The 18,130-nt window shown below is 36.4% G+C and overlaps 1 protein-coding gene across 11 annotated transcripts in view; it reads right to left on the bottom strand.

Annotated features, from left to right (window-relative positions):
• The window catches only part of mark2b (MAP/microtubule affinity-regulating kinase 2b), a 290,583-nt gene that overhangs the window by 211,554 nt on the left and 60,899 nt on the right, over positions 1–18,130 (bottom strand). Inside the window, exon 1 of one of the 11 annotated variants that reach the window (XM_039769088.1) lies at positions 670–880. The exons of the other annotated variants lie outside the window; for them this stretch is intronic. The gene's annotated coding sequence lies outside the window, so the exon portion shown is untranslated. Of the gene's footprint in view, positions 1–669; positions 881–18,130 lie in introns of those variants that run through there. 11 annotated transcript variants of the gene reach the window in all.

Raw genomic sequence — 18,130 nt, 5'->3', positions numbered from 1 at the left:
TTTCAGATATTAGCTAGGAAGTAAATAATACAATTTTTTAAAATGTGGCACACAATAGCAAAGTTAAATAGGTGCAAAATCTAAAAGCAACTCCACATGATGTACCATATCAGAAAGCCCCAAAGTGTAAAGGCAATTCTAAACCGAAATGGGAAAACAGAGGTATAAATAAATACAACTCATTCACAGACATTCCCAACACTGCAGTCACACACACAACTTAATAAAAATGCCTTAAGTTACATTTCTAGGTATGATCACTTCTGCATTCATTTTGCTTACATTAAAAGAAATCTACTATGAAGCTGTGGAAACTAAGAAGGAAAGCAAAAGTCACAATATTTGTGTAAAAACATTATCAAATGCAAATGTTTAAGTAGGAGAGCTCAACTCCATTTTTAATGTTTATAATATTTATTAACAAATAATTATTTCTAATGGTATAAACTATACTCTACATTCGGATTACATGTGTTAAGATATTACAACATATTTTAACAGACATTTAATTAATGCATGAAAATAAGGGAAAAAAACACTGGAAGTAATAAACTAGCCATCTCTTTTCAAATTATCAACAAACAAAGAAAAATGAATCAAAAAATAACCCACAGAACAGCAAGATTTGAAACACAATCAACATACTGCAAACATTTCTTTTTAACATACCTGACCCTTCAGAGCTTTTTGGAAAGAGAAAACCAAGGAATTCCAACTTGATGCTTCATTTCCAGGGAGCACAATTTTGCTCTAAATCTAACGTGGCCTAATGCTGCGCTTTACCAGCTTCCCTGCTAAGAGGGAGAAAAGCTGATTCAAAAAGAGTCTGAACAAGCTCCTGAGAAATCGAAACACCATTTTCAGATTTAAAATCCAAGCACATCTAAATCTCAGCCAATTTAGCGTACATGACCGTAACTGCTTGCCAACTACTGACAGTTAGCTTTTAAGCTCTGCCGTTGCCTAGTGGGAGATTTTAAGGGGGTGGCAAAAGGACGTGGGAGTGAAATCCAGCAAGTGCTTTTTCTTTGTTTTTGCTAAGGAATTCTGTCAAGTTTTATCCATGGCTGCCAGGATATGACTCACACTGTTACTCACCTCCTTAAAGTCGGAGTGGGTTAAACTGCACTGCTAAACACTAATAATAATAATGGGGTGGAGGAGGAGATGCTGGATAAACTGGACAGTATGTGTAAATTAGTGGAGATTGAAATCAAAGAAAATATTTGATGTCCAATTTCACAAAGATTTCTTTAGAATCAAGCAACTTAGATTAAGGAAGCTTGCTCATCTTTACAAGTTCAGCGTTACTCAATAAAGCAAAATGGTAGGCATGCCTAAATGTCAGACATAAGAGAATACACTTCTCTCACAACATATTTTAAAATGCAATTCAGGCTTGGCAATACGATATTCCAACGATATGAAATTTACATTAAGGAAATGTATTGTATGTTAGGTTTTATTTATCGTTAAACACTCATAAATCAAAATATTGAAAAATAAATTAAAATCAGTGTACAAATACCCAAGTTTTAACATATTTTAAAGCTTTTTTGTTTTCATTCAAAAAAATGTTTACACTGCAGTAACATTAGATGTGTTGATTAGAACATGTAAGTAAGAATTTGACTGTAGTTTGTACGTGACAATAATGACTGTATAAACCTACTATACAAAGTCACTGCAGTGCAAAATCACCCAAATTTAAATTCATGTTTTTGTTTTCTGAGTTAACATCAAACTTCACTCCAACAACGGCTGTCATTTTATTTATTTCATGAATGCTTTACTGACTGGTTAGCTGTGGGTCCTGACAGGATCAATTAAGAGAATGTAATATTTCTTTTTAAATGTCAACAGTGTGCATGCAGCCGAGACTTCACTGCTTTGACAACATCCCCGGCAGTTGAAACACACACACACATACAGTATATACACATATACATATACTATATATATATATATACAATATATATATATATATATAGTATATATATATATATATATATATATATATATATATATATATACACACACACACACACACACACACACACACACATATATATATTGTGATAAAGGCGCTATATAGCGCCCGACCCGGCACAGACTACGCAGAGGCATGTGTTCACACTCAAGACTTTTTATTTTTTGCTCTTCAGCCGTAGGCACACGCCTTCCCCATGTCCCACCGGCCCAACACAGTCCCAGGCACAAAACCCACACCAAACCAACACTTTCCTGCTCCACCACTCCTCCCAGGCAACCTCGTCCTCTTCCTCCCGATTCTGGCCCTGATTGCTGGGAGGCAGGCCCTTTTATACCCCACCCAGAAGTGTTCAGGTGCCTGACCAGCTGGTCTTAATTGCACCTCCGGGTGGGGCTGATAAACCGTCCAGTGTGGTGGTTGGTTCTCTGCAGCAACCCCTATCGGCCAACCCATCTCCCAACCAAGCTGCTGTGGTGGACTCCATGTCTCATGGAGCCACGGGGGAGATTGAGGAGAGTGGCATTAGTCGAACATCCCTTCGGCGGATATTAGCTACTCACAAATGGCACCCTTACAAACTCCAGTTACTGCAGCATCTCAACGAGGATGACCCAGATCGGCGCACTGAATTTGCAGAATGAGCAAACAAAAATTGGAACAGGACCCTCAGTTTACGCAGAAGATTTTGTTCAGTGATGAGGCAAACTTTTATGTGAATGGTGAAGTTAACAAACAAAACCACCGCTATTGTTCTGACACTAACCCACATTGAATAGATCCCTCCAAGACTGTTGGAACAACAAAATTGATGGTATGGTGTGGTATATGGGGTACAAAGATAGTGGGACCATTCTTCATCAATGGAAACCTCAAGGCCACTGGATATGCGAAATTTCTACATGATGATGTGTTTCCCTCTTTATGCACTGAAGCTGGCACGTTCCCTGAGTTTTTCCAGCAAGATGGTGCACCACCACATTATGGGTGTCAGGTCCGAGCATTCCTAGATGAACAGTTTCCTGGAAAGTGGATTGGTTGTCGTGGGCCAGTTGAATGGCCCCCAAGGTCTCCCGATCTGACCCCCTTAGACTTTTATCTTTGGGGTCATCTGAAGGCAATTGTCTGTGCTGTGAAGATACGAGATGTGCAGCACCTGAAACTACGGATATTGGAAGCCTGTGCTAGCATTTCTCCTGCGGTGTTGCTATCAGTGTGTGAAGAGTGGGAGAAGAGGGTTGCATTGACAATCCAACACAATGGGCAGCACATTGAACACATTTTATAAGTGGTCAGAAACTTAGAAATAACTCATGAAAGAATAAAGTTACGTTAAAACCAAGCACACCATTGTTTTTCTTGTGAAATTCCCAATAAGTTTGATGTGTCACATGACCCTCTTCCTATTGAAAAAACAAAAGTTGGATCCAAATTGGCCGACTTCAAAATGGCCACCATGGTCACCACCCATCTTGAAAAGTTTCCCCCCACACATATACTAATGTGCCACAAACAGGAAGTTAATGTCACCAACCATTCCCATTTTAGTAAGGTGTATCCATATAAATGGCCCACCCTGTACTACTAATACTGCTACTACTAGTATTCTCTACTTATGAAATTAGTGAGAACTGTATAGATATAATGTTTACCTCTTTATATGAAAATGAACGTTATAAAAACATATGAGCATGATGTTATGGCATGTTTGTGGAGATGCCCAACTGTCCATAATTTCGCCATGCTTAAAAATGTTAAATGTGTATATAATGACCCAGCAATATTCACTGTTTCTCTATTATTTAACCAATGTAGTATCTTCAACTCAATCCTTCATTTTTATTTGAAAATAACTTGACAAACTGCAGTTAAAGCAACTGTATAAAGAAAAGTCTGTGTAATTACTTGATGTTTTCTTCAACAATCATTCAATAAAACTCTTAGCACCTTAGTAGCGTGTTTAGAGTGAATAGTTGCACATTAATAAAAACTTGTAAAAGGTATTACTATACGTATCTTGGGGGGAAAAAAAAACCAAACTTTTTTCATGGTTTTTGAGACTGACCAAAATCATTTGTTCACAGTTTTCCAAATTACTAAAATATTCTCTATCAAGATGCCAATTGTGTTTAGATTGCAATAGAGGATTGAGTGCCATGCACTTGTGTGCAACAACACTTCACAAATAAACGTTGCTGTAAAAGGTTGCAGGTAACTTCTGTATATAAAGCTATAGAAAACTAACCTAAATTTGTCAATCTATGAGTGATACTATATCATTCCTTCACCACTATTCGATGAATTACTACAACTCATATTTCAGTGGTGGTGTTCTTCATGATTTGTTAGCTCAAGTCTAAAAGGCTCTGATGGGAATTTACCATCAGATGAAAAGCAGCTAACACAGCAACTCTGAACAGGCTTGACAACCTTACCATCCTTTATAATGAAATACATTAAAATTATTCCTTCCAAAAATTGCACATTACTTGTCATTTATAGATGCTTCATATTAACCTGTCTGATAAATGAAACTTTTGACATGGGCCCTTTCACTAGCGCCAAGACTTAATAATGATTAACTCCTTAGTGTAAACCTTTTATTTCCTTGTGTTACATTTTTGATCTGGTTTCAACTAACCACAGATAAGAAAATATATATATTAACTTCTAGATTAATAGGCAATGCAAGCAAACATCAACTTACTGTATTTACTCAGGATTACAATGCTCCACAATATGGCCAGGGCAAGCTGCAAACTGTTAGAGCAGTGCCAGAGAAAGACAGGTTTTAAACAAAAAAGCTTTTCCCACATTCGACTAAAATCATACTGAAATTTATTTGAGCTCTCTTTCAATACATCACCTCTTTCTTTATGTATGATTGAATTTCTCCTGTTTGTCATTTATCACTTGACTCTGAACAAAAAAAAAATAACCCAGACTGCACTTCTTTTTACATTTGATCATGTATGAGTACAATGAGTGGAAAATTATTGACTTTCTTTAAGTATTGGCATTTGTCCACAATCAATTTAACTTTTCTGTTTTGCACAAACTGTAGAAGCTTTCCAAACAAAACACATTAATTTTTCACTAAAAGTCTAAACTACTACAAGATTTTCACTGCCATTACAAATTTGCGGGACTGTGAACAACAGTAATTAACTACTTATACACATTTACAGTATGCTTTACAGAATGCCCACTTGGGGCAGGGTACTGTTTTCATCTTGAAACCCCTTCTGTTTTATTTTCATCAACAACTGGAATTTGTGTTTTCCTGTCATTCTGCCATATCGTTATAAACATCAGAAACTTAAAAAATGTGTTTAATACATCCTTCCATATTTGAGGTTTCCACCATTTCTGTAACATATTTGTTTATTGGTGTCATACAAGTTTGTATTCATTAATTTTATTTATTGGTTCTTTTTTGCCCTTGAACTTCTTATAAGGCACTTTGAGCTATATTTTTCTATGAAACTGTGCCATTGAAATAAATGTTGTCTTCTCTGCACCCTCATGGCATCATAGAATGGGTGAAGCAACAGTAACACAGACTGACCCTGGTGTCTGAATAATCTTCAAAAGCTATCTTTATGTGAAAACATACCAGCCTGAAGACACCAGACTGGTCAGTTTTTGACTGTAGTCAAAATAGTTTGTGTAGAAAGGGGAGAGGCAGACAGCAGCCACATAAGATTCTTATATCTTTTGACTGTAGAAGATAAAGTCCACACTACAGTCAACATGGAGCAGGAGTGTTTCTCCTTCACTCCTGCTACTGCCTTAACCTTTTATGTATTTTGCATCCTTTTCATTTCCTAATGTTTGCAAATAACAATTTGATATTGATTGATGGGGTGGCACAGTGATTAATACTGTTATCTCACAAGTCCATATCCCTCTCACTGAAAATGCATTGGCTTCTCAGGGATATTCTGGTTTATATACAGTGGTGTGAAAAACTATTTGCCCCCTTCCTGATTTCTTATTCTTTTGCATGTTTGTCACACAAAATGTTTCTGATCATCAAACACATTTAACCATTAGTCAAATATAACACAAGTAAACACAAAATGCAGTTTTTAAATGATGGTTTTTATTATTTAGGGAGAAAAAATCCAACCCTACATGGCCCTGTGTGAAAAAGTAATTGCCCCCTTGTTAAAAAATAACCTAACTGTGGTGTATCACACCTGAGTTCAATTTCCGTAGCCACCCCCAGGCCTGATTACTGCCACACCTGTTTCAATCAAGAAATCACTTAAATAAGAGCTGCCTGACACAGAGAAGTAGACCAAAAGCACCTCAAAAACTAGACATCATGCCAAGATCCAAAGAAATTCAGGAACAAATGAGAACAGAAGTAATTGAGATCTATCAGTCTGGTAAAGGTTATAAAGCCATTTCTAAAGCTTTGGGACTCCAGCGAACCACAGTGAGAGCCATTATCCACAAATGGCGAAAACATGGAACAGTGGTGAACCTTCCCAGGAGTGGCGGCCGACCAAAATTACCCCAAGGCGCAGAGGCGACTCATCCGAGAGGTCACAAAGACCCCAGGACAACGTCTAAAAACTGCAGGCCTCACTTGCCTCAATTAAGGTCAGTGTTCACGACTCCACCATAAGAAAGGACTGGGCAAAAGCGGCCTGCATGGCAGATTTCCAAGGCGCAAACCACTGTTAAGCAAAAGAACATTAGGGCTCGTCTCAATTTTGCTAAGAAACATCTCAATGATTGCCAAGACTTTTGGGAAAATACCTTGTGGACTGATGAGACAAAAGTTGAACTTTTGGAAGGCAAATGTCCGTTACATCTGGCGTAAAAGGAACACAGCATTTCAGAAAAAGAACATCATACCAACAGTAAAATATGGTGGTGGTAGTGTGATGGTCTGGGGTTGTTTTGCTGCTTCAGGACCTGGAAGGCTTGCTGTGATAGATGGAACCATGAATTCTACTGTCTACCAAAAAATCCTGAAGGAGAATGTCCGGCCATCTGTTTGTCAACTCAAGCTGAAGCGATCTTGGGTGCTGCAACAGGACAATGACCCAAAACACACCAGTAAATCTACCTCTGAATGGCTGAAGAAAAACAAAATGAAGACTTTGGAGTGGCCTAGTCAAAGTCCTGACCTGAATCCAATTGAGATGATATGGCATGACCTTAAAAAGGCGGTTCATGATAGAAAACCCTCAAATAAAGCTGAATTACAACAATTCTGCAAAGATGAGTGGGCCAAAATTCCTCCAGAGCGTTGTAAAAGACTCATTGCAAGTTATCACAAACGCTTGATTGCAGTTATTGCTGCTAAGGGTGGCCCAACCAGTTATTAGGTTCAGGGGGCAATTACTTTTCACACAGGGCCATGTAGGGTTGGATTTTTTTTCTCCCTAAATAATGAAAACCATCATTTAAAAACTGCATTTTGTGTTTACTTGTGTTGTATTTGACTAATGGTTAAATGTGTTTGATGATCAGAAACATTTTGTGTGACAAACATGCAAAGAAATCAGGAAGGGGGCAAATAGTTTTTCACACCACTGTAAGTATCCCAAAGAAGTCAGAGATTAGATACGTTTCCTGTTTTAAACTATAAGTGTCCTGTAATGCATGAGTCTCCCAACTGCGGTAGGTTCTTGCCTTGTACCAAATACTGCCTGAAAGGGCAGAAGTTCCTTATAATCCTGTATTTGCATGAATGGGTAAAAACATGAAGTAATTTTCAGTAATAGTGTCTGTGTTACTTTGGAAGTTAATGTGTGCAGTGCACCAAGACAACCTATTGTGATGGCTAAAGAGATTTACAAACTGAACTGGATTCAGCTTAAACTATCTCAAAAATAAGGTTTTATCAGTGCTATCTAAATTCACATAACCAAGATGCTTTCGTTTGGTGTGTATCAGCAAACCTGTGATTTTCTTCTGCTGAACCAAGACATGCTGCTTAAAAATAGCATTTAAGGACTAACATTTGCTTTCTCTAAAAATATTTACATTCTTTATCGTACAGATTTAAATGTGACTCATTCAGTTTGGTTATATAATGTTTCCCCCACAAACTCTCATTTTGCTGCAGCTAAAACAATTATAAAGAATTTCATCCTCCATATCATATCTTCCCTTACATCAGGAAGAAAAAAAAAAACACATAAAAGCTGCATTTCAGATATTCTACAATTTACAAAAAGTGCAGAAGAAGACTGTTGACAGAAAGCTTCCAACAACAATATTTGTTTCATTTACAAATATAGGTATATTAAAATTACTTGTATCCTCATTTTTTTTTTCCAAAATGAATACACAGCATAAAAGTTTTAAAATTAATAACACATTTTTCAAAATCACAGTTATAATTATTGAAACGTTATTTTTTTAATTATACACATAATCTTCAAAAGGATATATCTGGGACTTCCTCTCTCAACAACATATATGACAATAGGCAAAGAACAAGCAAACCTAAAGAGGTGAAACTGCTTTATCAGTCAGACAATGGATGAAAAAACAAAATGAATAAAAAGATAAATATACTATTTAGCTAGAAATTTGACTGCACCAACGTATACAAAAGGAAAGAATTTTATACACAGCACGAAACACAGTGGGAATATTTTGAGGCTCTAGACCAGATTTGTTCCACTGTCTGAATGGTAAAATGAACATTGTCCAAAAATCAGCTATACTGTGTAAATATATGGTCCTGGGTGGCTCTGCCAGACAGCTATATTTGGTTAAAACCTGGAGTATTAATATTCAAGGAAATGTAGACAATGGATTAGCACACACACACTTTATTTTATATTCATCTCTTTTCAACACTGTCTACTTTGATTAAAAATATATATATGAACAAAAAAACTATAGCTTTTACGATAGATCATTTAAGATGTATAACATTAGTGAGTCTATAAAATCAGATTCCAGAAACAAGAAAATATATAAAAATAAATTCATTAAAAAAGTAAATAACCCCATTGCTTGACAATTCCCAGCTTTCTAAATACACGGCCCAGCTGTGTCACCTCCTGGAGTACAGTCACAGTACTCTACCATGTCTCACCAAAGAGCATGTGAAACTAAATGTAGCAGGCAACATGCAGAGATGAGCAACAAGCTCAGAAAGCAGTTTTCCATTTAGCTAAAGAAATGTAAGTAACTGTCGTTTGTACTTCCTAGCATCCCAAGTGCAAGTTCCAGCCAACCCATGTCATGAAGTCCAGCAGCTGGGAGGAGAAAGTTACATACATAGATATCCCTCAGCAAATATGGTGCTCTCTTTGCTGAGGTATCAACTGGCAAGTACTGGTGGCTTCTAGCACCATAACATCTATGAGGTATTATGCTGTTATTAAAAAATGCAGGATGTTTAAGCACAAGGTCAACATACTGGACTATACATAATGGTAATTAATTTTTGTTCAAATTATTTCTGTTTTGAGATTTAAAGTTCAGTAATACTGATTAACTGCCATGTTATCAATAAGATTTAAACTTTATCTGTAAAGTAAATAAATAAAGCACTGTACATTTTAGCACAGACTGTAATGTGAGGTCCAATTTATATACAAAAATCAGGTTACAAACAACCAGCAGAAACACAACTCATCCTCAACATTAGGGCAGTATGTACTAGTTAATTGCAAAGACATATTTAGGCCACTGCTGTTTAAAAAATAAAAATCAAGAGAAATGAAACATTCATACTTTTTGGAAAAGTGATCTAGAAAATAAATATGGTAAGCTACAGCATAAGGAAAAGTATTATGTTGCTTTCTAATCACACTATATACAAGTATTCAAGTAGTACTGGGCACAAAGCAGGACCAACCCTAGTCTGAATGCCAGTCTCTCACAGTATAGCTTAAAATATTTGATAATAAAAATAGGTAATCAATTTGTGAGATTTAAAAAAATTGTGCAAAAGAAATAAATGATAGGCATCTTTAGAGAACTATTTTAAAATGGGGAAACATGCTCTCAAATAATTTAGAAAATAACACATATGTATCTTCTGTATTTAGCATTCGAAAAATAAATATTGCTAATGATGTAGTTTGCAAAATTTAATGCAGTTTTTCATGGAATTAAAAATGTTATATTAGAGTTTAGTAGTTGTGTCCAGATTTCCACTAGAACTCTTAGTTTTTATTTTATAGTCCAAGATTTGTTTTTGTTTTTTTTTGAAAATAAATGGAGAATTTATTTCTGCCTTGTACCCACAGTGTCATATAGGCCAGATGTGGCTGTAGATTTTCACTTAAGTTTTTTTTTATTTGTTTTTTGTTTAAATTACAACCCATTTACTTACTAATAAAACAATATTTTCCTAGGTTTAGTTTTGGTTAACTTGCTTGTTACAACTCAGAATTCATAAATGCCTATTTTAGTTTTAAACCCCTGCATTTAACTTTCAATTGATGCCCATTTTCTAAACCATCCAGGTAATAATAAGGTACAAATGACATACGAACCATCAGCTCTCCAGCTAACTAGCTCCTGTGTACATGCATCATAAAGGGCCATAAAAAATATCGATAAAGTACTCAAAAAGCAAAAAATACACAATTTGTGGCTTGGAAGAATGAATGTACTAGCAAACCAAATAATTAAATACCCAGATTCATTATGAAACTGACTAGCACAAAACCTGCAGTCTCTGTGGACCTCCAGGACCTTGACTGAGTAATTCTGAAATAGGCTCTCAGTGAAAACAACCCGATGCTACAAACAGGCATCTGTACAAAAAAAAGATACCCAACTTCAATTTTTTCAGTATTTCAATTTAATTACTGATTTTTTTTTCCCCAGAATGTCCAAAAACATTCTGATAAATCCCAATTCAGTGGCTGCTGAAAAGAGAATTTTAAATTATTATTTAATTCACTTTCAAGCACTGACTATATTCTTAGTGTTACCATATTTCATTTCTCAAAGCTCTTACAAGCAAAAATCCAATTTAAGGCAGACTGTAAATAAAATCAACTTGAAATTAACACCATTTCACCAAAAACTGCTGGAAATATTAAAAAAGGTAGAAAATGCAGCAATACATTATATTGCTAGAATACGTGGATCCTCTTGGAGGACAATGAACACATTAACAGGACTGAGTGATTAAAAAGAGTTTAATAAAGTTGTTTAAGTGCACAAACGGAAAAGAAGAGGAAGTGTTTATCAGATAAAAAACATGTGCCAACAGCACAATTTCTTAAAGGCATGGGAACTGTTGAAACAGGTATTATAAAGAATAATATGTAAGTGAACAAGAAAAGTACAGATCACACAGCATAGAAAAGCTGAAGAGACAAGCTTGAATTTCCAGCTTTCCACCTATCAGTTGGACATACATTCTTGGGAGCCATGTGTTGCTACTTGGTACTTTCAAAAAACTATCCTCATGGCCTTTCAAATAGATTACTGAGTAATTGCATCTGAGACACTTTGTAAACTTCTAACTCACAAATTCCTCTGCTGAATGTTTCTCATAACCATTGTATAGGTTCTATTAATAAAGTACAAACTGTCCTTATTCCACCTTCTATTAAAACCCAGGCTCATGTCCCTTTTGAAATGTACAAATGTATTTCATATACAGAAACGTCTATATTTTCTTTTATTTTGGATATAATCAAATATCAACTAACAAACAATATAAAACCTCTAGTTCAATAGTCCATATTTCAGCTTGTCATTTCCCGTAAGGATGCTGAAAAATGTACAAGGGCATGAGAAAAAACAGACAATCATTCCTATTGTTAATTACCGATGAACAAAAACACAAAACAATAAACAGACCAATTCCAAAATTTTATGTGCCATGACTATAGTCCACTTATACACACTAATTTTTTGCCTGTATTGGTTTTACCTACTTTGGAACAATTTCATCAGAGTGAAAATGTTGGCACTTATACTCTACAGTCTCTCTGAAGCAGAGAGAAACAACAGTACAGCCATCTAGCAATTAATCATCTTAAGCAAGCTGAGAACAATTCCTCAGAGCTTCCATAAAGGCCAGGGCTACTGCTGTTTTTTAATGACTTTTGAACAAATAAAAAGCTGAATACATAAACTTAACTATACTTTTACCTTTCCAATTCTATACTAACATTATTTTGCTAATAACACATTACATTAAAATAACCATTTATTTAATATTTTAATAAGTGTTCAGTAAGAAGTTTGTAGGGACACTGTTGCACATTTATTATTTACTCAAACAAAACATTAAGAATACAAGTAACAAACTATTGTATGTTTTTAATCTTTTTTAAAGCAAGTAGCACTTTCTCATTACCTGAAAGAGCAAATGTCTGCATTGTTAAAGGATGATTAAAAAAGAACCATAATTAAAGGTTAGGAAAGGACAGAGACTATAGTTCAAAGAGCAATCACCTGCAGTAAAGCACATTGGAGAGTGCCACTCCCTGCAGCAAGACACCACATTTGAAACGAGTGGAGGCACCTTTTGTGAAACAACACGATTGGGCAAGAAATGAAGAAATCAAAAACAAATGATACATCACTGAAATGCATAACAAATGAGGGAGATTTTTTGGCTTCTCTAAGAGCAGCAAGTTAAATGCTGAAATATGGAAGAAAAACTATACAAGTATACAATACTACAATGCTACTATACCTAATGTCAGAGAACTACTGTACAGGAAGATTAATTTATTAAGGAATTTTTTTAGCATTTATTTACCTTGTTGTTTGTAAAGCACTAACTTTAAAAATAAATGTACAATTAAAACTCTCTTTGCAACTGCCAATTAATGAATAACTAGAAAAACAAAAAAATGGATAACCATTTGTTTAAGGCTATTACAATAAATCCATGTCTAAATGCTCTCTAATTTTCCATTTAAAAACAATACACACTTCTCCACCTGCCTTCTCGTAGAACAGGCTTTAAGTTGAATAAACATGTTAATTAATTCCAAATTAATTTAACCATATTTTACACAAACACATACATACATGTACATATCTCTCTCTCTCTATATATATATATATATATATTTATATATATATATCTCTATATCTATACATATCTATATCTATATAGTGTATATCTATATCTATACATATCTATATCTATATAGTGTATATCTATATATTTATATCTATCTCTATATCTATATATCTCTATATATCTCTTTCGCTTTCAGAACTGCCTTAATTCTACGTGGCATTGATTCAACAAGGTGCTGAAAGCATTCTTTACAAAAGTTGGCCCATATTGATAGGATAGCATCTTGCAGTTGATGGAGATTTGTGGGATGCACATCCAGGGCACGAAGCTCCCATTCCACCACATCCCAAAGATGCTCTATTGGGTTGAGGTCTGGTGACTGTGGGGGCCATTTTAGTACAGTGAACTCATTGTCATGTTCAAGAAACCAATTTGAAATGATTCGAGCTTTGTGACATGGTGCATTATCCTGCTGGAAGTAGCCATCAGAGGCTATGATGGGTACATGGTGGTCATGAAGGGATGGACATGGTCAGAAACAATGCTCAGGTAGCCCGTGGCATTTAAACGATGCCCAATTGGCACTAAGGGGCCTAAAGTGTGCCAAGAAAACATCCCCCACACCATTACACCACCACCACTAGCCTGCACAGTGGTAACAAGGCATGATGGATCCATGTTCTCATTCTGTTTACGCCAAATTCTGACTCTACCATTTGAATGTCTCAACAGAAATCGAGACTCATCAAGACCAGGCAACATTTTTCCAGTCTTCAACTGTCCAATTTTGGTGAGCTCGTGCAAATTGTAGCCTCTTTTTCCTATTTGTAGTGGAGATGAGTGGTACCCGGTGGCGTCTTCTGCTGTTGTAGCCCATCCGCCTCAAGGTTGTGCGTGTTGTGGCTTCACAAATGCTTTGCTGCATACCTCGGTTGTAAGGAGTGGTTATTTCAGTCAAAGTTGCTCTTCTATCAGCTTGAATCAGTCGGCCCATTCTCCTCTGACCTCTAGCATCAACAAGGCATTTTAAGCCCACAGGACTGCCGCATACTGGATGTTTTTCCCTTTTCACACCATTCTTTGCAAACCCTAGAAATGGTTGTGCGTGAAAATCCCAGTAACTGAGCAGATTGTGAAATACTCTGACCGGCCCGTCTGGCACCAACAACCATGCCACGCTCAAAATTGCTTAAATCACCTTTCTTTCCCATTCTGACATTCAGTTTGGAGTTCAGGAGATTGTCTTGACCAGGACCACACCCTTAAATGCATTGAAGCAACTGCCATGTGATTGGTTGATTAGATAATTGCATTAATGAGAAATTGAACAGGTGTTCCTATTAATCCTTTAGGTGAGTGTATATGTATGTATGTATATATATATATATATATATATATATATATATATATATATATATAAATAATACATACATATTATACAAATTCCACATATACTTACAAACACACACACAACCAGTAAAAAAGTTTTACAACACCTCAGTTTTTCAACTTTTTCTTCAAATTTAATCAGCTGAAATGGAACAAATGACCTAAAATGGTGAAAAGGAAAGCAGTAAACTGCCAGAGGTTTAAATTTTAAGTTAAGGCTAGCAAAAACTAAAAAGGGAATTATCAGAATATTACAAAATACATACAAAACAATACAAAATTAAGCCTTGCAAGTTGAGGCAAACAATTTGCACAGGTGTCCCCACTTCTGTTAATTACTAAAAAAAAAAACCTTGTCTGTCTTAAAGCAGAACTGGAAGAGACTGTGTTACTACACCATCTGAAGTACTGTGTGGACAGTATTACACTATAGAAACTCCAGCAATAATGACAATTAAATTAAATGAGACAGATCATTATTACCCTGGTAAGTGTAAGCCTTTCATTTACAGAAATTGAAAAGAAAAAAAAAAGTGTCAGCGAGTACAGTGCCCTAAACAATCCAAAAGCAATTGGAAACTGGAAGAAAATCTGATAGGAAAAGATCTGGCAGACCCAAAGTTACAGCCTAATCAGAAGACAAGTTTCTGAGGGTCACCAGCTTGTGTGAAAGGCTCCTCACAGCACCACAGCTTAACAGTGGTCAAAAAAGCATGTCTCAGTTTCTACTCTGAAGCTGTTGAGGCACCTATCACACAAGCTATTGACTCTCAAACATGTCTTTAAAAACAATGAAACATTCCTTCAGTTTGTGGGTTTTCCTGCATGCATTTCCTGTTTCAAGTCTTTTCGCCAGTCCATATCCCTCCACTTCTTTTTGAGCCATTCCTTGGTGAATTTTATAGTATGCATCAAATTATTATTGTGTTGAAAGATCCATTACAGGTTCAACTGTCAGACACAATTTGATATGAAGAACAAAAGTTAACTTGACAAATGCAAGCTGCCCAGACCCTGAGGCAGCAAAGCAACCTCAAACTAGGGTTGCTGTGATCACATTTTTTAGGGCTGATACTGATTTCATGTTACTGGAACTGGATGACTGCAAATGGCTTTTTTTGTTTTACACCACTAAGCTACTGTAAAACCAACCACATTGGAACCATATGTTCAATATTAAAGTGATTCTTATAATTAAACTGCAGACCACCGGTGTTACCTGTTCATTATTTTATTGACAAAATGCAATTATGTAGGCTTATTGTTTACTGATAATTAAAACAAATATTAAAATAAATAAAAATCCAAATTAATGATTTTTTTTTTTTAAATTAATCTTCTACTTGTTCTTTCAGCTGCTCCCATTAGGCAAATCATCCAAAAAATTGCTGTCCACATATTGATTTGGCAAAATTTTACACCACATGCCTTTCCTGAAGTAACCCGAAAGTAATAAAACATGTAAAACATATTCATCCATACACGTGCCATAAAAGAAAATAATAATTCTCATAATTATAAGCCATAATTCTAATAAAATGTTCATAAGTGTTTATCAAGAAAATTTAAGGCTAACATGTAACATGCTTAACAGGTTTACATGTAAAAATAGACATATTTGGCTTTAAAGCTAAATGCCTGCTGTTTACTAAGAAGCAATGCAAATTCTTCTTCATCTGCTGTTTTTTTATGTAAAAATGTACTAAACACAAGCTTGCTCAATGTCGACACTCCAACAAGGAGTGCCTGTTTAATTACAGGAGAAAATAAAAAGGGTTGAACCTGGTTTCTAATGGCCAAAAAAGTTCCCCTCTTTTCTAGCACTCTACAGTTCCTTTCAATGAAGAGCATGTCTCCTCAGATTCCTTTTTCTCAGATTATAACTTCACTTTCTTCAATGTAAAATCCAGTATATCCGCCTTGAGTTTTTCCAAAAATCTGACATTTGGCATTCATTTTACAGCAAGTTTGGCAAAAACACGACACAAGTGATTCTTTAACTAGCAAAATACCTTGCATAAGGTACCAATCAAGTCATATGCAGTGTAAATCAGCAGAATATAACTACCCCAAATATATTAAACTTTCCACTACCATGCTTCACAGTTGGTATGTCTTCGGTTTGTAGTTTCGCGCATTACACCAATATTGGAAAAGTTTCTTTTTTTTTCTTTCGGCTGCTCTCATTAGGGGTTGTCACAGTGGATCATCTTTATCCATATCTTCCTGTCCTCTGCATCTTGTTCTGTTACACCCATCACCTGCATGTCCTCTCTCACCACATCCATAAACCTCCTAAGCCTTTCTTTTTTCTTCTTACCTGGCAGCTCTATCTTTAAAATCCTTCTCCCAATATACTCAGCATCTCTCCTCGGCACATGTCCAAACCAATGCAATCTCACCTCTCTGACTTTGTCTCCAAACCATCCAACCTCCGCTAACCCTCACCTGTGCTCAATTTCTAATCCTATCCATCCTCATCACACCCAATGCAAATCTTAGTATCTTTAATTCTGCTACCTCCAGTTCTGTCAACTGCTTTCTGGTCAGTGCCACCGCCTCCAACCCATATAACATAGCTGGTCTCACTATCGTCCTGTAGACCTTCCCTTTCACTCTTGCTGATATCCGTCTGTCACAAATTACTCCTGACACTCTTCTCCACCCATTCCACCCTGCCTACACTCTTTTTTTCACCTCTCTTCCACAATTCCCATTACTCTGTACTGTTGATCCCAAATATTTAAACTCATCCACCTTCACCATCTCTACTCCCTGTATCCTCTATCATTCCACTGACCTCCCTCTCATTTACAAACATGTATTCTGTCTTGTTCCTAATGACCTTCATTCTTCTCCTCACCAGAGCATATCTCCACCTCTCTGGGGTCTCCTCTACCTGCTCTCGCTACAGATCACAATGTCATTAGCAAACATCATAATCCACGGGGACTCCTGTCTACTCTCGTCTGTCAACCTATCCATCACCATTGCAAATAAGAAAAGGCTCAGAGCCGATCCCTGATGTAATCCCACCTCCACCTTGAATGCATCCGTCACTCCTACTGCAGACCTCACCACTGTCACACTTCCCTCGTACATATCCTGTACAACTCTTACGTACTTCTCTGCTGCTCCAGAATTCCTCATACAATACCACAGCTCCTCTTGAGGCACCCTGTCATATGTTTTCTCCAGGTCCACAAAGATGCAATGCAACTCCTTCTGGCATTCTCTAAACTTCTCCATCAACACCCTCAGAGCAAACATTGCATCTGTGGTGGTCTTTCTTGGCATGAAACCATACTGCTGGTCACTAATCATCACCTCACTTCTTAACCTAGCTTCCGCTACTCTTTCCCATAACTTCATGCTGTGGCTCATCAATTTTATCCCCCTGTAGTTACTACAGTTCTGCACACCCCCCTTATTCTTAAATATCGGCACGAGTACAATTCTTCTCCACTCCTCAGGCATCCACTCACTTTCAAAGATTCCATTAAACAACCTGATTAAAAGCTCCATTGTCATCTCTCCTAAACACCTTCATGCTTCCATTGGTATGTCATCTGAGAGAGACAGACAGACACACGCACGAGAGAGAGAGACACGGCTGGACTCATAAGGCCGAGAAGGCAGTTAAAGAATGCACTAGGCGTGTTTTTAAAGAGACAGATCCGAGCATTGTTTTAACCTCGTATTTAATGAAGACTTTTTTCTATTGGATTTTAACCTCCACTTCACTTCTGTTTACAGCGATCGGT

This window comes from Polypterus senegalus, chromosome 11, assembly GCF_016835505.1.
Source record: "Polypterus senegalus isolate Bchr_013 chromosome 11, ASM1683550v1, whole genome shotgun sequence".
Taxonomy (NCBI): Eukaryota; Metazoa; Chordata; class Cladistia; order Polypteriformes; family Polypteridae; genus Polypterus; species Polypterus senegalus.
This window is presented reverse-complemented; position numbering and strand designations above follow the sequence as displayed.